Source organism: Palaemon carinicauda, chromosome 15 (genome assembly GCF_036898095.1).
Source record: "Palaemon carinicauda isolate YSFRI2023 chromosome 15, ASM3689809v2, whole genome shotgun sequence".
Lineage (NCBI taxonomy): Eukaryota > Metazoa > Arthropoda > Malacostraca > Decapoda > Palaemonidae > Palaemon > Palaemon carinicauda.
The window spans coordinates 1,137,806-1,164,017 of record NC_090739.1 but is presented as its reverse complement, the minus strand read 5'-3'; the positions used below and the strand labels follow the sequence as shown (position 1 = coordinate 1,164,017).

Below are 26,212 nucleotides of genomic sequence, written 5' to 3'. Positions count from 1 at the left end.
TCAAAACTCGCGCCCATCGCCGATGGATAGCCAGCTGTACCACCCCTGCACCTTAGCGAGGTACCTAGGAACCATTCCAGGAACCCTCATATATTCCATGCCTCTAGTCTCTTAGAGGGGAGGAGTGTGGGACTTAAATTATATATAACTACCGGGTAAGTGTGTTCAAAAATTTATTTTATAATGAAAATACCATTTTTAAACATAAGATTTACGCAATAATTATATATATAGCTGATTAACACCTTTGGTGGAGGGTTAGAGACAGCTAGTATATCTGGAATTCTGATTAAGAGTTAATTAAAACAAACTTAGGGGTTCGTACCTGATAAGGAAGCCGACTTCAATGATTCTCTGCTTCATTATGTCTGCTAGCCTTATGAGATCCAGCGATCCTCCCAGGGGGCTGAAGATCTCATAGGGACTGTCAAACCGGTGTATATACCTCATTATGACAGAACCTCCTCCAATAACCAGTTCCGGGTGCTCATCAAGGAACAAAATTGACCACCTGACTCAAATCAATGATTGTGGAAGACTGACACAGTCTCCACAAACAACCATAAAAACAAATAGAAGTTCCAAGAGAAGAAAAGGTTATTGGGATTATGAGAACGTAGTGGTGGATCCTTCACCCACTACTGCACTCACTGCTACGAATGGACCCAGAGTGTAGCAGTCCTCGTAACGAGTCTGAACTCTCTTAAAATAATGTGACGCGAACACAGATTTGCTCCTCCAAAAGGTTGTGTCCATTATGCTTTGCAATGATCTATTCTGTCTGAATGCTGCTGATGTTGCTACTGCTCTGACTTCACGAGTCTTAACCTTAAAAAGTCCAAGGTTTGATTCACTACAATGTGCATGGGCTTCCTTAATCAAGAGCCTGATAAAAAATGACAAGGCATTTTTTTTTTTGACATCTGCAACGTGGTCTTTTTGACTGAGCACCATAGAGCTTCCAAATTGCCTCGTAAGTCTTTTGTTCTGTCCAGGTAGAATCTCAGAGCTCTTACTGGACATAGGACTCTTTCCAACTCCTCGCCAACTAAATCCGAAAGGTTCGGAATCTCAAAGGCTTTGGGCCAAGGTTGAGAAGGGCGTTCATTTTTGGCGAGAAAGCCTAATTGTAAGGAGCAGACAGCCTTCCCATCACAAAAACCAACGTTCTTGCTGAACGCATGGATCTCGCTAACTCTTTTGGCTGTTGCAAGACTAACCAAAAATAGAGTTTTCATAGTAAGGTCCTTCATAGAAACTGAACCTAAGGGCTCAAATCTGTCACTCATAAGAAACTTCAAAACAATATCCAGATTCCACGCTGGCGAATCTTGGAGACGTTGCTTTGTAGTCTCAAAGGACTTAAGAAGTTCTTGCAGATCCTTATTGTTAGAAAGATCTAGGTTTCTGTGTCTGAATACAGTCGCTAACATACTCTTATATCCTTTAATAGTCTAAGAGGAGAAGTTGCGCTTCCTTCGAAGGTGGAGCAAGAAGTCCGCAATTTGGGCTACAGAGGTACTGGATGAGGAAAGAGAGTTGACTCTACACCACTCTCTAAAAACCTCCCACTTGGATTGATAAACTTTGATAGTTGAAGTTCTTCTTGCTCTTGCAATGGCTTCAGCTGCCTCCTTCGAAAAGCCTCTAGCTCTAGTGAGTTTTTTGATAGTCTGAAGGCAGTCGGCTGAAGAACGTGGAGATTTTGATGGAATCTTTCCAAGTGAGGTTGTCTGAGTAAATCTACTCTTAATGGAAGGCTTCTTGGAATGTCTACCATCCATTCCAGTACCTCTGTGAACCATTCTCTTGATGGCCAGAAGGGGGCCACTAAGGTCATCCTGGTCCCTTTGGTTGCTACAAACTTCTGTACCACTTTGTACAGGATCTTGTATGGTGGAAAAGCGTACAGATCTATATTGGTCCAACCCAACAGAAACGCGTCTATGTGGACTGCTTCTAGATCCGGTACTGGAGAGCAATATACCTCTAACCTCTTTGTCTTTGATGTTACAAAGAGATATACAATATGCATGGTCGACCCCAAAGTCTCCACAGACTCTTGCAAACTTGCAGATGGAGCGTCCACTCTGTCGGTAGGATCTGACCTCTTCTGCTGATGCTGTCTGCCATTACGTTTTTCTCTCCTTGGATGAATCTCATCATTAAGCTCACATTCCTCTCCTTTGCCCACAAAAGGAGATTCTTTGCAGTCTCGTACAGAGATATCGAGCGAGTTCCCCCCTGTTTGGCATTGTAAGCCAATGCCGTCGTGTTGTCCGCATTGACTTGAACCACTTTGTTGGTGACTGATTCCTCGAAACTTTTGAGGGCTAAATGGACTGCCAACAATTCTTTGTGATTTATATGAAAATCCTTCTGGTTCTCTGACCACAGCCCCGAAACTTCCAACTTGTTCAGAGTTCCTCCCCAACCTGAGTCCGAGGCGTCGGAACATAACACAAGGTCTGGGTTCTTTTGAGATAGGTCGAGACCTTCCTGGAACTTGTTCGGTTCGTCCCACCACCGAAGGCAGTCTTTGATGGAGTCCGTAATCGGAATACAGTACTCATAGACTCTAGGTCTTTCTCTTTGTTCCAATGGTGGTTGAGATGGAACTGGAGAGGACGAAGGTTCAGTCTTCCTAGGGGAACATATTGCTCTAAGGAGGAGAGGGTTCCTGCTAGACTCATCCACTTCCTCGCTGAACATCTGTTTTTCCTTAGAAAAGTACGGAGTTTCAAGCTGGCTTGCTCCATCCTTAAGGTAGTAGGTTGGCCAAGGCACCAGCCGCCCGTTGAAATACTACCGCCAGAGTTTTGGGGTCCTTTGACTGGCCAGACAGTACTACGTTGGATCCTTCTCTTTGGTTACGGTTCTTTCTCTTTGCCTACACATACGCCGAATAGTCTGGCCTATTCTTAACAGATTCTCCTCTGTCCTCACACACCTGACACCACTGAGGTTACTAAACAATTCTTCTTCGCTCAAGGGGTTAACTACTGCACTGTATTTGTTCTGTGGCTACTTTCCTCTTAGTAAGGGTAGAAGAGACTCTTTAGCTATGGTAAGCAGCTCTTCTAGGAGAAGGACACTCCAAAATCAAACCATTGTTCTCTAGTCTTGGGTAGTGCCATAGCCTCTGTACCATGGTCTTCCACTGTCTTGGGTTAGAGTTCTCTTGCTTGAGGGTACAATCAGGCATACTATTCTATTTAATTTCTCTTCCTCTTGTTTTGTTAAAGTTTTCATAGTTTATATAGGAAATATTTATTTTAATGTTACTCTTCTTAAAATATTTTATTTTTCCTTCTTTCCTTTCCTTACTGGGCTATTTTCCCTGTTGGGGCCCCTGGGCTTATAGCATTTTGCTTTTCCAGCTAGGGTTGTAGCTTAGCAAATAATAATAATAATAATAATAATAATAATAATAAAGGAGATGGAAAAGCCCGAAAAATCTGACTCAGAATCGTCATTCCCAAATAAAGAATCTCTTGTGTCGGGATCAAGAGAGACTTTTCCTTGTTGACCAAGAGACCCAGTTCTATTGTAAAGTTCAAGGTTGTATGGAGATCCTTCAGACAGTGATCGTATGATTGAGCTCTGAGAAGCCAATTGTCGAGATACAGGGAGGCTCTGATGCCCCTTGAGTGGAGGATCTTTGCTACGTTTAGCATGAGCTTCGTAAAGATCTGTGGGGCTGTGCTGAGGCCAAAACATAGGGCTCGGAATTGAAAGACTTCGCCCTTGAAAACGAATCTTAGATAAGGCCTGAAGCTCGGATGAATTGGAATGTGGAAATAGGCATCCTGGAGGTCTAATGAGACCATCCAGTAGCCTTTCCTTACTGCAGCAAGAACTGATTTCGAAGTCTCCATTGAGAATTTCGTCTTCTGGATGAACTCACGTCCAGAACTGGACGCCATCCCCCCGAGTTCTTGGGTACCAGGAACAGGCGGTTGTAAAAGCCTGGTGAACATATGTCCTGTACCCTTTCTATGGCCCCCTTCTCCAACATGAGACACACTTGGATAAACAGTGCTTGTCTCTTTGCCTCCTCTCTGTACCTGGGAGAGAGATCCACCGGAGTTAAGACCAAAGGAGGATTCCCTAGAAAGGGGATCTTGTAACCCTCCTTCAAGATCTGTATAGACCATTGATCTGCTCCTCTCTTCTCCCACGCTTGCCAGTAGTTGAGTAGTCTGGCTCCTACTGCCTGAAGGCGAAAGCAGTCATACTCTGCTTCGCCCTGATCTGAAGCCTCTCCTTTTATTTCTTCTAGCGTCGGGTCTGGAGCTACCCCTTCTGGAAGAGCTCCCTCGAAAGGGCTAGGAAAACTTCGGAAAAGAAGTTTCTTCCTTAGCTTTGCGGCTGGAAAAAAGAGGGTGGTATGGCTTTTCTGGCTGTCTTAGAGACCAGGTCTTGAGTAGCCATTTGGGTAAAGGCCGACGAAATTTCTTTGATTAGTTTTTGTGGAAACAACAAGGGAGAAAGCGGCGCATACAACAGCTCTGATTTCTGGAAGGGAGTAACCCCCTGAGATAGAAATGAGCATAACTGATCCCTTTTCTTTAGAATGCCTGCAGAGAAGAGTGCTGCCAATTCATTGGAACCGTGCCGCAAAGCCTTGTCCATACAGGACATTAAATGGACTAATGCAGAGGTATCCCCTTCTTTAAAAGTATCAACTTTTTTACCCAAGGCTCCTAACGTCCAGTCCAGGAAGTTAAAAACTTTGAAGGCTCTAAATATGCCCTTAAGCAGATGATCCAGCTCCGATGTATACCAGAAAATCTTAGTCTTCCTCATGGCCGACCAACGAGGAGCGTCTACAAGACTTGAGAAATCTCCCTGGGCAGAGGCAGGTATTCCCAAGCCAAGAACTTCTCCTGTCTCGTACCAGATACTAGATCTAGATGCTAGTCTAGCTGGAGGAAATGCGAAAGCCGCTTTCCCTAGATCTTTCTTGGACTGCATCCAGTCACCCATCAGTTTTAGAGCCCTCTTCAACGATCGCGATAAAACCATCTTGGTAAATCGAGCCTTCTAGGCCGCCTTCCCAGGAGTAAATTCGGACGGAGGAGAACGGGGAGCAACTGGTACAAAAAAGTCCGAGAATTCCTCAGTGAAAACTTTCATAAGCTTTTTAAGATCAACAGAAGGACGAAAAGAAATAGTCTTCTTCTTCCGAAACTTCCTCAAACTCCACAGGAGAAAGCTGACCTTCGATGTCCTTCTCATGTAAGGCTCCATCGGGAGCAACAGTGTTGAGAGCCGTGTCCTTCTCAAGAAGATCCCGAGTCCCGACAGCAACAGAAACTGGAACTTCACGTATAGTATCAGGCGGGCGTGTCGCTTGCCACTCATCCAAACGCTCGCGATCAACTCGATTGGAACTAACGAGTTCCTGAACATGAACTTCATTAAAATCAACGTTATCTTGAAGAGTATAAGCCTCATCATCATAGTCAAGACTAACTTCTAAAGCGTCAGAATATTGGTAAGATGTAGGGCGTTCAGGATCGTGTTCTGAAAGGTGCTTGACATCGCTTCCTGACAAGCGTTCAGCGCTGCGAACCGCTTGCCGCTCAACGACCTGAAAGGCTGCTTGTCGCCCGGTAACACGTCCTGGTGGACGTTTACTAAACTGCCCTGAAGAGCGGAAGACATCCTGAGAACTAGGACGTTCGACAGCCTGTTTCGCAGGACGTTCGACTTCTCTCTTTGAAGGACATTCGAGCACACGATCTGACAGAAGGACATCTTTGCGCTTTATAGGACGTTCGGCGCCTCAAAGGAAAACGCGTTCGACATTAGGGCTGTCAACTGCGGTCTTAGCTGATCGCTCAGGATCACGTCCTAAAGGACGTTCAATGTAGCTAGCAGGAAGCTCGGAGCCTCGAACAGGAGGACGTTCGAGATCATGAACCACCGCGCGCTTAAGACTACACTCGGGAACACGTCCTACAGGAAGTTTCAAGGTGTGTTGAACAGAACGCTCGCCGTCTCGATCCAGACAATAACTGTCACGCGTGTCAGCTTGAGGCTTGTCACTACGATGGTAATTCTGCATGAACGAAGAGAGCCTGTTCTGCATCTCTTGTAGCATATTAAAGTTAGGATCTGAATGTTGTGATATTGGTGATGACACCACAACATTCTCCTCATCGCTTAGGCGTTCAGAGCGTCTGGATGGTGAAAGCCGGTCTGAAGGCTGCGGGGGAGCATGCATAGAGGTTAAGCCTGGTCCTGACAACTGTTTAGTAGGATCCTTGGTAGTGTCCGACGTCCTAGCAGGACGTTTAGTCGGAGAACTGTCAAACGACTCTGGCGTATCCCAATAGCTACAGCCAGGCCGCGAACTAGCAGGACGTTGGTTGGCCTTATCAAAGGTCCTTTTAAGAGGTCTGGAAGCAAGCCTCCAGCCTCTTTTAGGCAAAGCGTCATCCGAAAAGACAAGAACAACTTAACCTCACCTTTCCAATGGTGAGGGTGAACGTCCTGGTAAACGCCAACAGGTACGTTCGAGGGGACGTCTGCTCGTATTTTAAAGCCTCTCGTCTCCTTTCGCCGTTCGACATTCCTTCTCCCAGGGGTTGGGGAGCTTGGAAGAGGTCTAGGACTAGGAGGACGACAGACGCGAGCAGGCGCACCTTCCACAGCACTTTTAGCACTTTCACCCTTCAACTGCTTAACGTCGGACATAAGCCGAGTTCTGTCCGTCGCAAGCGATTCCACTTTAGCGCCCAGCGCTTGAATAGCAACCAACATGTCTTTGAGCGTCGGCTCATTAGCAGTTACAGTAGCAGGATCAGGATCTACCACTACAGGGGAAGGAATAGGGTCAGTGACATGGGAAGAGGAAAAGTCTTTAGAAGAACGAGAAGAACTTCGTCTCAATCTATCCCTTTTGAGTTTACGTCTATAACGGTCAAACTCAATCCATTCATGCTCTGTAAAAGAACAAATTCATCGCAACGATCCCCCAAATCACATTCTTTACCTCTGCAAGTAACGCAGAGAGAATGGGGATCAAGTGAAGCTTAAGCCATTCGGGTTTTACAACCACACACGCACAACCTAAAAGTTATAGGGGGGGGTGGCCATTTTGAAAAGTTCCAAAGAGAAATCAAATAAGCAGGGGTAAAAATTTTCTAAATCCAATCGTTTAAAGAACATCCAAAAGCGAAATCAATACAAGCGGGAGTCAACAACCAAAGTTTTGTACTTCACCAAAGAAAGATCAATCAACTGACGAGCAGAATATCCACGTGTCGCCGCTATCGACGGCAGGGAATATATGAGGGTTCCTGGAATGGTTCCTAGGTACCTCGCTAGGGCGCAGGGGTGGTACACCTGGCTACCCATCGGCGATGGGCACGAGTTTTGAATTTTCTGCCGTGACGTCAGGGACGTAAGCTATGTATATAACTACCGGGTAAGTCTTAAGTTTAAAAATAATAATTTACCAAGATAAATCAGTTTATTTTTATACAAGAAACTATATTATTTTCAAGAAATATTTGTCCTATTTCCGATAGACTTGTGACTTCATCGCCATGAAAAAATGGTCGTAAAGTCGAATCGTCATAAGTCGCATAGGTCGTAAGTCGAGTTTTACCTGTACTGTATTCAAAGACGTATTTCAGGAACTTTCAAGAGGCAAATACTTTTAATTAGATTTTTAATACCTATTACTGAACCCTTTAGGTTTTCCTAAAACATAAAATATATTATCTAAAAGTATAGAGTATAAAAAATCCAGTTTTAATTTGTACTTTTCTTATCCATATGAACCTGAGTCATTTTAAATATGGATATATCTTCATAGTGGGACAGGAACGGTCACTGAACTTATTATTATTATTACAGTATTACTTGCTAAACTACAACCCTAGTCAGAAAAGCAGGATGCTACAAGCCCAAGGGCTCCAACAGGGAAAAATAACCCAGTGACAAAAGGAAATAAGGAAATAAAACTACAAGAGAAGTACTGAACAGTAGAAAACATTTTACGAACAGTAATAACATTACCTGCTGCTTCCTCCGATGCCTTAGATGACCGCAGAGGTAGCAGCAGTAGGGGAGTCAGCATTATGAAGCTTCATCTGTGGTGGATAATGTGGGAGGGTGGGCTGTGGCACCCTAGCAGTACCAGCTGAACTCGGTTGAGTCCCTTGTTAGGCTGGAGGAACGTAGAGAGTAGAGGTCCCCTTTTCGTTTTTGTTTCATTTGTTGATGTCGGCTACCCCCCAAAATTGGGGGAAGTGCCTTGGTATATGGATGTATGTATGTAATAACATTAAAATAGATCTTACATATATAAACTATAAAATCAAAAAAACAAGAGGAGGGGAAATAAGATAGAATAGTGTGCCCGAGTGTACCCTCAAACAAGAGAACTCTAACCCAAGACAGTGCAAGACCATGGTACAAAGGCTATGGCACTATCCAAAACCAGAGAACAATGGGTTTAATTTTGGACAGGAGGTGCAAGGGTAAACACCACCACCTGTCTGTCACAGAATAGTCATTTTAGTCCTAAGGCCTAGGACTGAGAGGGAAGAGTGTGGTGGAAAAATGTTATTTTTATTAATAAAATAAATTTTTGAATATACTTACCCGGTGATCATATAAGCTGTCAGCTCTGCTGCCCGACAGAAAAACCTAAGGACAAAATACGCCAGCGATCGCTATACAGGTGGGGGTGTACATCAACAGCGCCATCTGTCGAGCAGGTACTCAAGTACTCCATGTAAACACAGAACCAATTTTCTCCTCGGTCCACTGGGTCTCTATTGGGGAGGAAGGGAGGGTCCTTTAATATATGATCACCGGGTAAGTATATTCAAAAATTTATTTTATTAATAAAAATAACATTTTTCAATATTAAACTTAGCCGGTGATCATATAAGCTGATTCACACCCAGGGGGGTGGGTAGAGACCAGCATTACATGTTTACATTATTAAGAGCTAAGTATTTTGTATTTCATTTTAGCAGTTATTCAAAATAACAAACATAAAATAAATAAGTACCTGGTAAGGAAGTCGACTTGAACAATTACTCTGCCTTTTTAAGTACGTCTTCCTTACTGAGCCTCGCGATCCTCATAGGATGCTGTGCGACTCCTAGGAGCTGAAGTATCAAGGGTTGCAACCCATACTAAAGGACCTCATCAAAACCTCTAATCTAGGCGCTTCTCAAGAAAAGAATTTGACCACCCGCCAAATCAACCAGGATGCGAAAGGCTTCTTAGCCTTCCGGACAACCCAAAAACAACAATAAAAAACATTTCAAGAGAAAGATTAAAAAAGGTTATGGAATTAGGGGAATGTAGTGGTTGAGCCCTCACCCACTACTGCACTCGCTGCTACGAATGGTCCCAGGGTGTAGCAGTTCTCGTAAAGAGACTGGACATCTTTAAGATAAAAAGACGCGAACACTGACTTGCTTCTCCAATAGGTTGCGTCCATTATACTCTGCAGAGATCTGTTTTGTGTGAAGGCCACTGAAGTTGCGACAGCTCTAACTTCATGTGTCCTTACCTTCAGCAAAGCATGGTCTTCCTCATTCAGATGGGAATGAGCTTCTCGTATCAACAGTCTAATATAATAGGAAACTGCATTCTTCGACATAGGTAAAGAAGGTTTCTTAATAGCACACCATAAAGCTTCTGACTGTCCTCGTAAAGGTTTAGTTCGTTTTAAATAGAACTTAAGAGCTCTAACAGGGCACAAGACTCTTTCTAGTTCATTTCCAACCAAATTAGAAAGGCTTGGAATATCGAACGATTTCGGCCAAGGACGAGAAGGTAGTTCGTTTTTGGCTAGAAAACCAAGCTGCAAAGAACATGTAGCCGTTTTAGATGAAAATCCGATGTTCCTGCTGAAGGCGTGTATCTCACTGACTCTTTTAGCTGTAGCTAAGCAGACGAGGAAAATTGTCTTTAAAGTGAGATCTTTAAAGGAGGCTGATTGTAGCGGCTCGAACCTTTCTGACATAAGGAATCTTAGTACCACGTCTAAATTCCAACCTGGTGTGGCCAAACGACGCTCCTTCGAGGTCTCAAAAGACTTAAGGAGGTCCTGTAGATCTTTGTTGTTGGAAAGATCTAAGCCTCTGTGACGGAAGACTGCTGCCAACATGCTTCTGTAACCCTTGATCGTGGGAGCTGAAAGAGATCTTTCCTTCCTCAGATATAAAAGGAAGTCAGCTATTTGAGTTACAGAGGTACTGGTTGAGGATACTGATACCGACTTGCACCAGCTTCGGAAGACTTCCCACTTCAACTGGTAGACTCTAAGAGTGGATGTCCTCCTTGCTCTAGCAATCGCCCTGGCTGCCTCCTTCGAAAAGCCTCTAGCTCTCGAGAGTCTTTCGATAGTCTGAAGGCAGTCAGACGAAGAGCGTGGAGGCTTGGGTGTACCTTCTTTACGTGTGGCTGACGTAGAAGGTCCACTCTTAGCGGAAGTGTTCTGGGAACGTCCACTAGCCATTGCAGTACCTCGGTGAACCATTCTCTCGCGGGCCAGAGGGGAGCAACCAACGTCAACCTTGTCCCTTCGTGAGAGGCGAACTTCTGCAGTACCTTGTTGACAATCTTGAACGGGGGGAATGCATAAAGGTCTAGATGGGACCAATCCAGTAGAAAGGCATCTATATGAACTGCTGCTGGGTCCGGGATTGACGAGCAATAATTTGGGAGCCTCTTGGTCATTGAGGTTGCAAAGAGATCTATGGTAGGTTGGCCCCATGTGGCCCAAAGTCTCTTGCATACATTCTTGTGAAGGGTCCATTCTGTTGGGATGATTTGACCCTTCCGACTGAGGCGGTCCGCCATGACATTCATGTTGCCTTGAATGAACCTCGTTACTAGAGACAGGTTCAGATCTCTTGACCAGGTGAGGAGATCCCTTGCGATCTCGTACAACTTCATAGAATGGGTCCCTCCTTGCTTGGAGATGTACGCCAAGGCCGTGGTGTTGTCGGAGTTCACCTCCACCACCTTGCCTAGAAGGAGGGACTTGAAGCTTTTCAAGGCCAGATGAACTGCCAGTAGCTCCTTGCAGTTGATATGTAACGCTCTTTGCTCCGCGTTCCAGGTGCCCGAGCATTCCCGACCGTCTAATGTCGCACCCCAGCCCGTGTCCGATGCGTCCGAGAAGAGAACGTGGTTGGGGGTCTGAACAGTCAGTGGCAGACCCTCTCTGAGGTTGATGTTGTCCTTCCACCAGGTCAGTGATGACTTCATCTTCTCGGAAATAGGGATCGAGACCGCTTCTAGCGTCTTGTCCTTTCTCCAGTGAACAGCCAGGTGAAATTGAAGGGGACGGAGGTGCAGTCTCCCTAACGCAATGAACTGATCCAGCGATGAAAGCGTCCCTATCAGACTCATCCACTGTCTGACTGAACATCGGTCCTTCATTAGCATGTTCTGGATGCATCCTTGGGCTTGACTTATTCTGGGGGCCGACGGAAAAGCCCGAAAAGCTTGACTGTGAATCTCCATCCCTAGGTACACTATAGTTCGGGATGGGACCAGTTGGGACTTTTCCATATTGACCAGGAGACCCAATTCCTTGGTCAGATCTAGAGTCCACTTTAGATTCTCCAGACAGCGACGACTGGACGAAGCTCTAAAAAGCCAGTCGTCCAAATAGAGGGAGGCTCTGATGTCTGCTAAATGCAGGAATTTGGCAATATTCCTCATCAGTTTCGTAAAGACAAGAGGCGCCGTGCTTAGGCCAAAGCACAGGGCTTGAAATTGGTAGACAACCTTCCCGTAAACGAACCTTAGAAAAGGTTGGGAATCTGGGTGGATGGGGACGTGAAAGTAAGCGTCCTTGAGGTCTAAAGAGACCATCCAGTCTTCCTTCCTGACCGCTGCTAGAACAGACTTTGTCGTCTCCATGGCGAACGTCTGCTTGGTGACAAAGACATTCAGAGCACTGACGTCTAGCACCGGTCTCCACCCTCCTGTCTTCTTTACCACTAAGAAGAGACGGTTGTAGAAGCCCGGGGATTGATGGTCCCGGACTTTGACTACCGCTCCCTTTTCTAGTAAGAAAGACACCTCTTGCTTCAAAGCTAGTCGCTTGTCCTCCTCTCTGTACCTGGGAGAGAGGTCGATGGGAGTCGTTGCTAGAGGGGGCTTGCGCAAGAATGGGATCTTGTACCCCTCTCTGAGCAACTTCACAGATTGTGCATCTGCGCCCCTGTTCTCCCAGGACTGCCAGTAGTTCTTGAGTCTGGCTCCCACTGCTGTCTGAAGAATGTGGCAGTCAGACTCTGCCTCTAAAGGACTTGGTACCTTTCTTCTTGCTCCCACGTTTCCCTTCGGCACGAGCACCTCCTCTGCTGGAGGCTCTGCCACGAAAGGGCGGAATGAATCTTGACGCTGGAGTATCCATCCTGGGTCTAGACACGGAAGGCAAAGGGGTGGCTTTGCGTGCAGATGACGCAACCAGGTCATGCGTGTCTTTTTGAATCAAGGAGGCAGCAATCTCCTTGATCAACTCCTCTGGGAAAAGGCACTTCGAGAGAGGGGCAAACATAAGCTCCGACCTCTGACATTGAGTTACTCCAGCTGACAAGAAGGAGCAAAGGTTTTCTCGTTTCTTGAGGACCCCGGAAACGAACGAAGCCGCAAGCTCACTGGAACCGTCCCGTATGGCCTTGTCCATGCAGGACATAATGAGCATGGAAGTTTCCTTGTCAGAAGGGGAGGTCTTCCTGCTCAACGCTCCCAAACACCAGTCCAAAAAGTTAAACACTTCGAACGCTCTGAACACTCCTTTCATCAGATGATCTAAATCTGAAGGAGTCCAACAAATCTTGGAGCGTCTCATGGCCAGCCTGCGGGGAGAGTCTACTAGACTTGAGAAGTCGCCCTGGGCAGAGGCAGGAACTCCCAAGCCGAGAACTTCTCCCGTGGCATACCAGACGCTCGATCTGGAAGCGAGTTTCGCAGGGGGAAACAAGAATGCCGTCTTCCCCAGGTGCTTTTTGGACTGCATCCAATCTCCCAACACCCTTAAAGCTCTCTTGGACGAGCGGGCAAGGACGAGCTTCGTAAAGGCAGGCGCGGATGACTGCGTGCCTAAAGCGAACTCAGATGGAGGTGAGCGTGGGGCCGCAGAAACAAACTGATCTGGATACAAGTCCTTGAACAGTGCAAGTACTTTTCTAAAGTCCAGGGAGGGAGGCGTGGTCTTGGGTTCGTCGATGTCCGTGTGCGGGTCGTCAAGGTGTGCAGCGTCGTCATCATCAGAGAGTCCATCGTCTGAATGCTGAAGAGGAAGCGGCAAAGGAGTAGGCATTGGCTGGTCAGCTGAGTCCGGCAGCACGGGTGCATGCGTGACTGCACTGGACGCAACGTCATGGAACTGTTGGTCAGTCTGAGAGCAGGCAACAACCATAGCTGCGCGGGGGCGCAAAGCGTCTACTCCCGACTGTATAGTCTGCTGTGGGCGAGTAGGGGTAACCACAGTGGGTTGCGGAGGTTGACGCACCGCGTCAAAACAAAACAACTTAGGTTGTTGTTGTTGTAACTCGCGAACGTCAACGGAGGGTTCCGTGCGTCGGCGAACGTCAACATGCGGCTGGCAGGGTACAGTGCGCATGGGTGGCGGGACTCTCACAGCTGGAGTGCGGGAGAAGGTAGCCTCAGCGTCAACTGGACGCACAACCGTGGTTGGTTGTAGGCTAACGGGTGCAGCGTCAACCTTCTCCGCACGAAAGTCCTGCATTAACGATGACAACTGTGTCTGCATGGTCTGCAGCAAAGCCCACTTAGGGTCTACAGTAGCAGGTGCGGCAACAGACGGTGTTACTGCCTGTTGCGGTACCGCTTTGCCTCTCTTAGGAGGTGTGCAGTCATCTGAAGACTGCAGCGAGTCACAACTGACCCAGTGGCTACAACTGGGCCGTTGGACTTGCGCGGAAGGGACCTTGCGTTTGAGAGGTCGTGAGACCTTGGTCCATTGTTTCTTCCGAGAAACATCTTCCGCAGACGAGGAATAAATGGGCTCTCTCGTCTTCTTGTGGGTGGGGCGATCTTGGCAAGATACGTCCGAAACCACGGAGGGAACGTCTGTCCGCTGATTGAAGCCTGTCGAACCCTTTGGTCGTACGACATTGCTTCTCCCCTGGGCTTGGGAGCTTGCAAGAGGTCCCGGACTGGGAGGACGACAGGCACGAACAGACGCACCCTCAAGCGCAACACTAACACTTTTCACAACACTTCCACTCACTAGGTCACTACCCACTGCACTCTTACCCTTCAACTCCCTGACGTCTGCCATGAGTTGGTTACGGTCACTCGCCAATAACTCGACTCTCTCACCCAGAGCCTGGATGGCACGCATCATATCTGCCATCGAAGGTTGTTGAGTGCCAGAAGGGGGATCAGGAGCAACCACTACAGGGGAAGGAATAGGTTGTGGGGCATGGGGAGAGGAAAAATCAACTGAGCGAGATGAACTCCTCCTGACTCTATCTCTCTCTATTTAAGGAATTCGAGAAAATCGAATTCCGAAAGCCCAACGCATTCCTCACACCGATCTTCCCATTGACAGGATTTACCCCGACAATTGGAACAAATGGTGTGCGGATCGATAGAGGCCTTCGGAAGACGCCTTGAACAGTCCCTAGCACTACACTTCCTGTATTTAGGGACTTGAGAAGGGTCAGCCATCTTGAATTAGTCAAAGGGGAAATTCAAAATCTATCCAAGTCATCAACAAATAATCCAAAATTCAATCAAAGAATGCAAGGAAGTATTGAAGATAACCTCTGCAAAGCGAAAGCTAATAACTAGAAATGAGTACTTCACCAAAATCTGTGAAAATCAATCCAGTAAGCAACAGCGTATTTAGTAGGTCTTGCCGGTGGCACGACAGAGAAAATTGGTTCTGTGTTTACATGGAGTACTTGAGTACCTGCTCGACAGATGGCGCTGTTGATGTACACCCCCACCTGTATAGCGATCGCTGGCGTATTTTGTCCTTAGGTTTTTCTGTCGGGCAGCAGAGCTGACAGCTTATATGATCACCGGCTAAGTTTAATATTGAAAATTTAATTCGAAGGACTCAGGTTTGTATAATGTAGTTAGGAAAAATATAAATCACTTTTAAAATTTATTATTTGTTCCCACATGAGCATGAGATTATACTTTTCTCAATCTCTATCCTCAGATTGTAGTAAGAATGAGTAGTTGTCTTGATCTCATTCAAAAACTCAGAAGAGGTCATTCCATGTGGTCCAAGGTTCACACTCAGGTGGATACTTGTGTGAACTTCTCTTGAGGAATTAAAAATTACTTTCAGAATGAATACAGGCCTGCATGCATTACATGTCCCTCGATCCTAGTGGCTGAGTATGGAGCAAAAGTTCCAACTGAACACTGCCTAACAAGAACTGGTTTGGCCAATAGGAGTGGGACTCATGCTCCATCCCAGAGTTGATTCATTAAGTACCATAGGGAAAAGTGTTGAAGGCTGTGCAAGACATACAGCTGAAATATCTGGGTAGCCACACGTGTCATTTGTCCAGATATGAAACGTGGCAGGCAGGTATGAAATAGATTTTGGAGAGGAGGAGGAGAGAATGTGTAAGGCAAGGCATACCCCCTACAGACAGAAAGGAACAACCTAAGCATCAGTAACCCCCTTCTTATTCTTTCTAATGCCCAAAGGACCTTTTCGCAAAAGATCTTTCCTTGTTGTCTTCTTTTCAAGTAATAAATGTCCTACGAAGGGAATGGAAGAGGGAGGAAGATTGGTGTAGGAGGAAGACGGACAGTGAACTCTCCTTCCCATTGCCAACTATTCTTGGAGGAGACCTGGTCTTGTTTGGCAAACATAATGACTGTGCTCCCATTGAGGAGGATATCACAACAGCTTCTTTCTCCTCTGGGGATTCCGTCACAAGTAGACCACAGAGAAAACATACTAACACTGCACTTCACAAGGTACACCACTGGGGGAATACTGTTGGCAAGAGGTGTGCCTAAGAGAGAAATAATTTTCACTATTGGGCAAACAGGTAAGGATGAAACTCAGTCCAAATAGAATATAGAATAATTCCCTCCCAAGGTAGATACTATCATGAAGCCAGACAAGTTGTGTTGTGAGCTCATTGCCTTCCTAATTGTAAGAACGAGAAAAAGTCAGAAGTGGGGGGCTGCTTACATTCACTCCTTCACAAAGGTACACAACACATTGGGTTTAAAAGGTTTGTATACTCACAAGAACAAAATCAATTCCTCCCATGCTTACCTCATGATGCACTTCTGCGTATAATTCAAAACACTTTAAAAACTAGAGGGGCACTCAGTTGAGCGCAGACCTTCATTGCGGCAGCCTATTTCTCAACCTTGACCTTGGACCTTAACATGTATCAATTGATATGGATTTTCATCAACTCGAATATGAACCAAGTTTGAAGTCTCTGTGACAAAGATGTCCAAGCTTATGATTGATTACTGTACGTGAATTGAACAGTTTGCTCGCCTGTGACCTTGACCTTCCAAAATTGAATAACTTCCAGCTTTTTACATAACGGCTAATCCCTGCAAGTTTCATTACTCTACGATTAAAATTGTGGCCAGGGAGTTACTCACAAAAAAAACAAACACAAACAGGTCATACAGTAATACATAACCTCCTTCCAGCTTTATTTGCAGAGGTAAAATAAAAGGCAACACGCATCACAAACAAAGGTAATAAAAGATTCAACGGTTACAATAGAGGTGCAACGATACAAGTGTACTGTACTCTTGCAGTAAAAGACAAAAGTGGCTATTCCGTGACAGGAGCGTAAGTAAGGTTTCTCCCTCGTGCCATCTGTCATTAGCCAACTACTTTGTTATCAATTAACCCTTTTACCCCCAGGCTATTTGGAAATTTCCAACCCTTAACCCCCAGGGGGTTATTTTTTTCCCAGCACATTTTGTAGCATATTTGTTTTTAAATTGCTCTAACAGCCTTAATTTTTGTCATAGAGAGGTCAGGTTGGTCTCATTCTCTTGGAAAATGCCTGAATTTTCTCAAAAAATTATCAAAAATATGAAAAAAATGACAAATTCGAAGATAATTTGTATTTTTCCTAACCATACAAACCTTAGCTATTTACAAAGGGTTATTACTTTTAGCGTAGCTGAAATGGCGAGCCATTAGAATTTAACGAGGGTGTATTACCCCCGCGCTAGTTAGCGGGGGGGTAGGGGAGTGGTAGCTAGCTACCCCTCCTCCCCCTCACACACACATGAATACTCACTTTCACTTAGAGGTAGGACTTGTCTTGGGGGGACAGGGCTGGCGGGCAAATATGTGTAAATAGCTAAGGTTTGTATGGTTAGGAAAAATACAAATTATCTTCGATTTGTCATTTGTTCCGTAACCGAAATACAAACCACGCTATTTACAAAGGGTGACTTATCCCTTAGGAAGGGTGGAAAGTCCCCAGCCATACTGGCTTTGGCTTTACCCGGGGACTCAGAATCCGAGTGAGTCGCACTCGAGAAAAGGAGTCCCTGCACCTCACAAGTTCCTTGCTCCGCAAGGAACCATGTGGCCTACGTAAGCTTGTGTGTGAAGGAAGAAGTGTGACCCGTCTTAGGCAGTTGACCTGGAGTTCCAGAAGGAACTCTGGGTTAGGACGTTCCCAATACCACCTCGTCAGGGTATGGGGGACGCGACAGTATTGACTCAATACTCGGAACACAAGGAAGCATGGTTTACCTGCAGAGGTTCGAGGTCAGCTATGCAGAGACCAGGATGCTGCTTCCCCGTAGAGGGGATGACGAAGAAAGAAGTAAGGGCCAGACATACTTCTTTCGTTCATGCAGACTAAAACCTGATAACAATGCCCTCAACCTTCTGCTACCTGTCCAAAAAGGAGCCTGAGGTTAGACCAGCTGTTGTGTAGCCACCACAGAGCGATAGAAAACGTATCGAGACTCCTGTGGGTCACGCCCTGCAGGAAGCGGGCTGCGAAGGTCATCAGACGCTTCCAGACTCCAGCTTGTAGCACCTGCGTCACATAGTAGTATTACTCGAAGGCGAGGGACGTTGCGATGTATCCAACATCGTGCTGTAGGGCGACGTGACGGGGGAGGGTCTGAAGACAGGTCGAGATGAATGTCCTCGAGTCCGGGCTGAAGAGGTATACTGGTGACTCTCCCCCCATGTCCTCCTTATGTTCCCAAATCGGCTGCAACTGAGGCCAAACTGCAGCTGTTCCCAGCGCTAACCTCTCGATTCCTTACTGGCAAGAAAGAGAAGGTCTTGGGACATCACACACAGAATGGAGACTCGAAATCTTGAATGAATCGGACCGAAGGGTCGGGACCCTCAGATTCTGAGTCTAGCCAACAACTCAGGAGCGAGCCTGAATGTTGCTTTCCCCTCTTCCTTAGAAAGGGGGGAGTAGTAAGAGACCAAGAAGATTGCTTACACACTGGCCGTGGCCAGAGTGAGCAGAAGACCCAAGGCGGAATACAATCCGAGGCCTGTCGTAAAAGGGTCTTGAGAAGATCTCTTAAAGGACTAAAAGTCCGAGCCATGCTCCAAGTTGGAGGTCTTCCTCCGACTAGGGCAGGGACGATCGTAGCTTCGCATGAGCGAGGATAGATCCAGCGGGCAGGAAAAAGATATTCCTTTAAGCCTGAAGGTCAGGGAAAGGCTGAGCGACAGGCTTCATTGCCGAGAGCGGAAAGGAGTTTCCTCCCGCCGAAAGGCAATAAGACCGTTATTGCTGGAGAAGAGGCCTCACGGGAAGAGGTATATCTCCCACGGCACCCACCACCTTAGACTCTTCACTTTGCCTGGGAGACCCCTGTGGAAGACTATCGCAGATGACGCGACCTCCGTACCGCGACTGTAGCGGGTTGTCTCTTCTAGAGGAGGAAGCGTAGTGTCTCCAGGCATGAAGCCGAAGCGACGCCCCGGTTCGGGAGAGATGTCGCAGTGTGGTTGCTTGAGTAGTCTGCGCCGTGGGAGAAGCTCTCCCGGGAGTTCCGTCAGGGGAAGCAGAGGGTCCAGAAACCGTTCTGCGCATAGTCCCAGTGGAGCTCTCCCATTGAAAGGTTGACAGACTACCTGGTTTTGTTGAGACCCATTGTCCGCAGACAAAAAGGAGGGAAGACGCAGGCGTCGAAGTTGTCCCACCATCACCGGAATGCATCTTGCCAGAGTCTCGGGGTCTGAGACTGGGGGGAAGACTAGTGGAAGCTTGAGGTTCCAAGGTGTCGCGATCAGGTCCCCCAGACCAGGACTTGCTGGTTACCCAAGGTCAAAGACCCCTAGGTACACTCTCTCTATGAGGCTCTGCTCGGATAGTCTGAGAGAAACATTCCCCTGCCTGGAATGAGAGAGCCGATGGTGGAATTGAGAGAATCTCAATCATCCCGGTATTTCTACTGCAAGATGTGAAGGTGTGAAAATGCGTCCCCTGCTGGTTAGAATGAAGTCGACGCGCAACGGGGCGACTTGGCAGGAGCTGTAGGATCTGAAGAGGGGCCAGACTAAGGCCCTTAAGCCTGCCTGAATGATGGAGAGGTATCCTTCAGGTCTTGACCATAGGCCTGGACCGGAACATGCCCCCCCCCCCTTTCCTTTGACGAGTCCGAGAACCGCATCAAGAATGTGGGGAAAGGACGAGAATATCCACTACCATCAAGAGGCTCCATAAGTCAACACCCATTGCAGGTTTAATAGTTCCGCTGGTCCCATAGGGCCAGGGAGTCCGGTTAAACATTGCCTGAAGCCACCGGAACTTGGATCGCCCCACATGGAACTTATCCTGAGGCGACCGTTCGGACTATAGACGGGTCAATGAGGAAAGAAGAACTAGGAAACGTTCCAAGGTAGGGCTGAAAGCTCTGCTTGACTGAGAACAGGTACTGCGACTCTCCTCAGTCTTGCCACAGTCAACCGAAAGGAAGGCTCGGAGGAAGCGGTAACAGAATCTGGCGTCCCCAGGTGGTCACCCATCCAAGTACCGACGTTGCTTAACCTCGCTGGACGGACGAGAAGCGGGGTTTCCAATGGGGTAAGGCGGTTGACTCAATATCATGGCCAGATACTCCAGATGTTGAGGCAGAGGAAGAGAAGGCTCCAAGCAAAATAACATGAGCCCACACTCATGGTCAGCATCCGGAAGCTTGTCCCGGCGCTGAAGAAGGTCGAAACCCGAGCCTACCGGAGTTGACCAGCCCTCCAAACAGCAGAGGAGGCGGAAGCCTGCACCTGAGCGGCCAAGAGGAAGGCAGGGAGAGTTCTCTGGGGAAACAAACCTGCTATGCCACGGCGGGATAGCCACACTGCATCATAAGCAGGAATACTTGCAGTCTAGGCTGAATTCGACGAGCACCCTGGAAGATGGATGGAATGGAAACTGAAAGTACCCGTCCTTCCGATCCAGGGTTAAAGGAGTCCTGTCGCCTCGTTACCAGTCTGATCGATTCTGCTGGTCTACGCTGGCCGAAGTTTGTTCGACAAACTTGATCAGGGCTGAGAGGTCGACTATGGACATCCCCTCTCAGATCCTTCCTTACAAGAAAGGATCGACTGAGGGGGCCGGGGGTGAAGCCGTCGATGATCCTAAGGAAGACCTTCGCCTAAGGTATGGATCATTCTGCCCAACCGGGCAACTCTGCTGACGCTATGGCATAGAGGTTCTGAGACACTGAATTCGCTGACAGACGGCAGGCGCGATATCCTTGGCTACTCACAGAGATTGTGCGGGAATGGGCATCGGGAAGCTGTCATTCGGATGAGTAACCTTAAGCATCCTCCCAGCGAAAAAACCTGCAATCCTAGAGTTCGTGAACTCCTTTTAGGACTATGGCCCCCCCGGGGGAGTCTCCCGTGCCATCTGTTCCTGACAGGAGGAAACTGCAATTGGACACCTTGTCCCAGTTGTCGTAGCCGATAACTTAGGCCGACGTGGTTGAAAGAAAAGGGCGCTGGAGCCCTGCAGAGTCTGGAAGAAAGCGCCTTGGAGGAGTGAAACCGGAAGTCGATTTACTCCGCACAGCAGCTGTCTAAGTCTCTGTCCTTGGGCACTGACAAAACTCTTCTCAAGGATGGAAGGGTGTCTGAGGTCGTCGACCTCCACAGATGAGACACCCGAAGGAAGCCTTCAGTCAGCGCGTCCAGATGGTACAACATCGAGCTTGTCCGCAAGTAGATACTTAACGACGAAAGGCCAAGGTGTCTGAGCTCGAGAGGAGGAAAGTACCCTTGATCTTCCTGTAGCTTCCTTGAACCAAACCTCGGGCCGTAACCGAGGAGGGAAAGAACCTGGTAAGCTCCCAGAGGAAGAGGTAAGCAGTCACCCCTTGTCCGATGGAGAAATCTTGAACGGAAAGCCCCCCCCGCCAAAAATCCTTCCAGGGCGGGAGAAGGAGAGAGTACTCGTGCAGGAGAGGGGACCCTCGAGACCGACCTCTTGGGAACCAACTTCGCCCTGGGGAAGTCACCACGAAGTCCACTCCTCTCTTTCTCTTCAGCGTAGGAGAGACAGCCGCTGGTTTGTTACCCTGGCCGGCGAGTGCTGGTTTCATAACCCTCATTAACGCCCTTGCCAGCGGACCAAACCATGTCTGCTGCTCCAAATAACCCTCATTAACGCCCGTGCCAGCGGACCAAACCATGTCTGCTGCTCCAAGGACACAGAGTCCGAAATCCTCGCTAAGGTGAAAGGGATCGGGCGATCCTTTGGAGTGGACCCGACGGTACCTGCCTGAAAAGAAGGTGGGGAAGAATGCTGTACTGACCTGTCTTCGTCCTGCACTACCAACCTGTGCTTGGATGGAGGTGATCCCGAGTGCCGTCTAGGAGCACGCGTCCCTGCTGCTACCACCGGCTGTGGAATTCGCCGCGAACTATGGTCGCGCGAGGGCGAACGGTCGCGCAAAGGCGAACGGTCGCGCAAAGGCGAACGGTCGCGCAAAGGCGAACGGTCGCGCAAAGGCGAACGGTCGCGCAAAGGCGAATGGTCGCGCGGGCGCGCAGGCGAGTGGGCGTGAGGGTGGGCAGGTAAATGAACACGTGTCCGAGGCGACGAACGCAAGATATGGCGTGACGGCGAGGGATCGTGCTGCCGCGTAGGTGAAGAAGATCGCTGGCGATAATGACCGCGTGATGGTAAGCGATGGCGAGCAGCATGTGTAGGTGAATGATCGCGTGATAGGGTGCGATGGTGATCAGCATCCGCAAGAGGGCGAGCGTTCAGGGTTGTGCGATGAGGAGCAGCATGCGTAAGCGGGCAATCGTGCAGGGTTGTGCGATGGCGAGCAGCATGCGCAGGTGAATGATCGCGTGAAAGGGTGCGATGGTGATCAGCATCCGCAGGAGGGCGATCGTTCAGGGTTGTGCGATGAGGAGCAGCATGCGTAAGCGGGCGATCGTGCAGGGTTGTGCGATGGCGAGCAGCATGCGCAGGTGAAAGATCGCGTGAAAGGGTGCGATGGTGATCAGCATCCGCAGGAGGGCGATCGTTCAGGGTTGTGCGATGAGGAGCAGCATGCGTAAGCGGGCGATCGTGCAGGGTTGTGCGATGGCGAGCAGCATGCGCAGGTGAATGATCGCGTGAAAGGGTGCGATGGTGATCAGCATCCGCAGGAGGGCGATCGTTCAGGGTTGTGCGATGAGGAGCAGCATGCGTAAGCGGGCGATCGTGCAGGGTTGTGCGATGAGGAGCAGCATGCGTAAGCGGGCGATCATGCAGGGTCGTGCGATCAGCATCCGCAGTTGAGGGTTGCGCGATGGCGATCAGCATCCGCAGTTGAGGGTCGCGCGATGGCGATCAGCATCCGCAGTTGAGGGTCGCGCGATGGCGATCAGCATCCGCAGTTGAGGGTCGCGCGATGGCGATCAGCATGCGCAGGTGAGCTAGTAGCTGGCGAACCATGTTCCTTCAGAAGTGTTGGAGAACGTTGGCGTGCCAGCTGTAACACACGTGGGCGATCCGGAGATCGCTGGCGAGCTGATGATCGCTGACGAGCTGATGATCGCTGGCGAGCTGATGATCGCTGGCGAGCTGATGATCGCTGACGAGCTGATGATCGCTGACGAGCTGATGATCGCTGACGAGCAGAAGGCTACGCGTGGAAGCCTGCGCAAAGAAGAAGAGTCCTTGACCCCGACCTGAACCGAAGTTCTAGATCGCGAGGGCGAACGTGGGCGCACAGGGCACGTAACAGGAACCGCAGGGAAGATCATCTTGAAAGCGCTGACGAACAGGAGAGCGCTGATGATCAGAAGGGCGTGCAGGGAAACCCTGACACGCAAGGGAAGAACCCCCGTGGGGGCAACCCTTTGCCCCGAAGGGATCGTTGTCCGCCGGGAGACTGATGTCCGTCGGAAGACCGCTGTCCGTCGGGCAGACCGTTGTCCGTCGGGAAGACCGTTGCCCGTCGGAAGACGAGATCAGACTGCTGTCCATCTGCACCAAGGCGGAAGATCGAGAAAAAAAGGAGTTGTAGGCTGCAAACGGAGATCCAAAAGGGCGCCTCAAGCACCCTTATAGAGAGATGAGAGGCCCTTACGACGAGGCGGACGGAGGGCCTTACGGCGAGGGAGGCCAACAGCAACAGCAACAGAAGAAACCTCCGAAGAGGAGTCTCTATGAGTGTACTCTCTCGCGAACGAAAGAGAAACACTTCGTGGAAGAGACTGGTCAGCCAGTGACCTAAAAGGGGCAATCCTCCGAAGAGGAGCTCCTGCAGTTGCCCAGCCCCTTGAGCGAAACTGCAGGTGCGACCGCTCAGCACCAAGAGCATAGTCGCACGAAAAAAAGGCAAGAGAAGAACCCCCCAAAAGGGAAAAAACTCAAGCCTGGACAGGAAAAACTTCCCTCGGAAGGAAAGTTATCCGCCCAAGGAGGCAAGCCTCCTGACTGTTCTAAAATGAACTAGAGACCTGTCCGTCGACACGGGAGTACTACCAGTAGAAGGAGACACGCCCCTGACGAAAATACAAGGGGGGAGGCAGCAACAGCCGAATCCCCAGGACTCAACCAGACAGCTCACACCGTTGCTATATTACAGAAACAAACTAGATCGGTAACTGTAAAAAAAAATAAAAAAAATAATATTAGTACACATTCATTCCCCCGGGAAGGCTCCGAAGAGGAATCCCGAGGGAAAGGAACAAGAATTACACAACAGGCACGTGCCCTCACAACCACTTACACTCGCGGAAGGAGAGCTGTAACCAAAACAGAATTATAACAATTATAATTATGTAACTATGTAATTATGTAATTTAAAAATGAATGAACACTAAAGAAAGAACGAAAACCCCGAAAGGAATCGTTCTACAAGCTGAAAAAACAAAAAAACAACTACAATTAGATTCATAACTAATTGATACAAACGTACGACGTAGCAACCCCCCACACGGAAAGGAAGCTAGGCTACAAGGGCGTAGTAACACGTAGTAAAAGGGTGAACGACCTCAAGAGAGAGAGAGAGAGAGAAAGACATAAGTCAAACTCGATCGCCACCCATAAAATACGCCGTGGTGGCCTAACTGCCGAGGCCTCCACGTAGATATCGTACACTACACACACACACATCTGAAAAGGAAACTTACTTATTTCTATACTCAAATATATATACAAACATGAAAACATGTTTACATATATATTGAGTAAAAGAAAAGTAAGCGATTAAGTAAAGACAAAACAGACAATGGCTGCCAAGCGAGGACCAAGACAGAGACGTCTGTCACAGTTAAAGTGAGTATTCACGTGTGTGTGAGGGGGAGGAGGGGTAGCTAGCTACCACTCCCCTACCCCCCCGCTAACTAGCGCGGGGGTAATACACCCTCATTAAATTCTAATGGCTCGCCATTTCAGCTACGCTAAAAGTAATAACCCTTTGTAAATAGCGTGGTTTGTATTTCGGTTACGGAACAAACAAATTTTATGGCATTTTTTTGCAAGGACGTACAGGTACGTCCATGGGGGTAAAGGGATGGCTTTTGTGAAACGTACTAGTACGTCCTTTGGGGGTAAAAGGGTTAAATGGCTATTCCTGCACAACTGAAAACAAATCCATATTTCAAAGGATGAAACGTTTGTATACTCACTGGAACAAATAGAGTGAAAGTAGTCTATTTACACATACCTAAAAAGAAATATCAACTTCAAAAGTAGAAGCTAAAATTTCAACTTTAAAGAGCCAATGACAAAATGTAAACTTGTTGTCTATAAAAAGAACCTAAAGAGAAAACAAACAACTCTATAATAAGCTGTTTACACAATTAACATACCATCACAAAAGTCTGAATACTTAACCTCAAGTTTTATGAATTTAGCATTTACTGCTACACGGAAAGACTAAAACGAGCACCATCTCTATTTCCCCGTAAACAATATCAAGAACAAAAGAAAAAATTTAGTAATTATCATTAGAAACTTCTGTCTGAATACAAAATCCTAATATTCAGGTTTCATATCAACTATCACCATACACCATCTTCTTATTTTACTTACAAAGTGAGAAAACAGGAAGAAAAGTTACATGGAATAAGGTCATTAAAAATGTTTGAATACTATAAGTACTGTTTTTACTTTGGAAAACCATTCCTACATGAACTGTACTTTCATGCTTTAACTATACACTAGTCCATTTCTTTTAGTGATGCATATTTGCACCGACTCGCAGCGGTGCCCTTTTAGCTCGGAAAAGTTTCCGGATCGCTGATTGGTTGGACAAGATAATTCTAACCAATCAGCGATCAGGAACCTTTTCCGAGCTAAAAGGGCACCGCCACGAGTCGGTGCAAATATGCATCGCTAAAAGAAATGGACTATAGTGAGCATATTCATTTTAGAAAAATAACGTCACAAAAGTTCTATTCTTTTAAAATTTCAAATATCCCGGACACAGCGCATTGATTTGTCGTGTCATCTTACATTACATGAAACAGACTTAACCCTTTTACCCCCAAAGGACGTACTGGTACGTTTCACAAAACTCATCCCTTTACCCCCATGGACGTACCGGTACGTCCTTGCAAAAAACTGCTATTTACATTTTTTTTTCATAATTTTGATAATTTTTTGAGAAACTAAAGGCATTTTCCAAGAGAATGAGACCAACCTGACCTCTCTATGACAAAAATTAAGGCTGCTAGAACAATTTAAAAAATATATACTGCAAAATGTGCTGGGGAAAAAATAACCCCTTGGGGGTT

The 26,212-nt window shown here is 47.6% G+C and overlaps 1 protein-coding gene across 1 annotated transcript in view; it reads right to left on the bottom strand.

The window, feature by feature from the left end:
• The window catches only part of LOC137654429 (protein lifeguard 4-like), a 50,114-nt gene that overhangs the window by 9,196 nt on the left and 14,706 nt on the right, over nt 1–26,212 (bottom strand). The window lies entirely within an intron of this gene.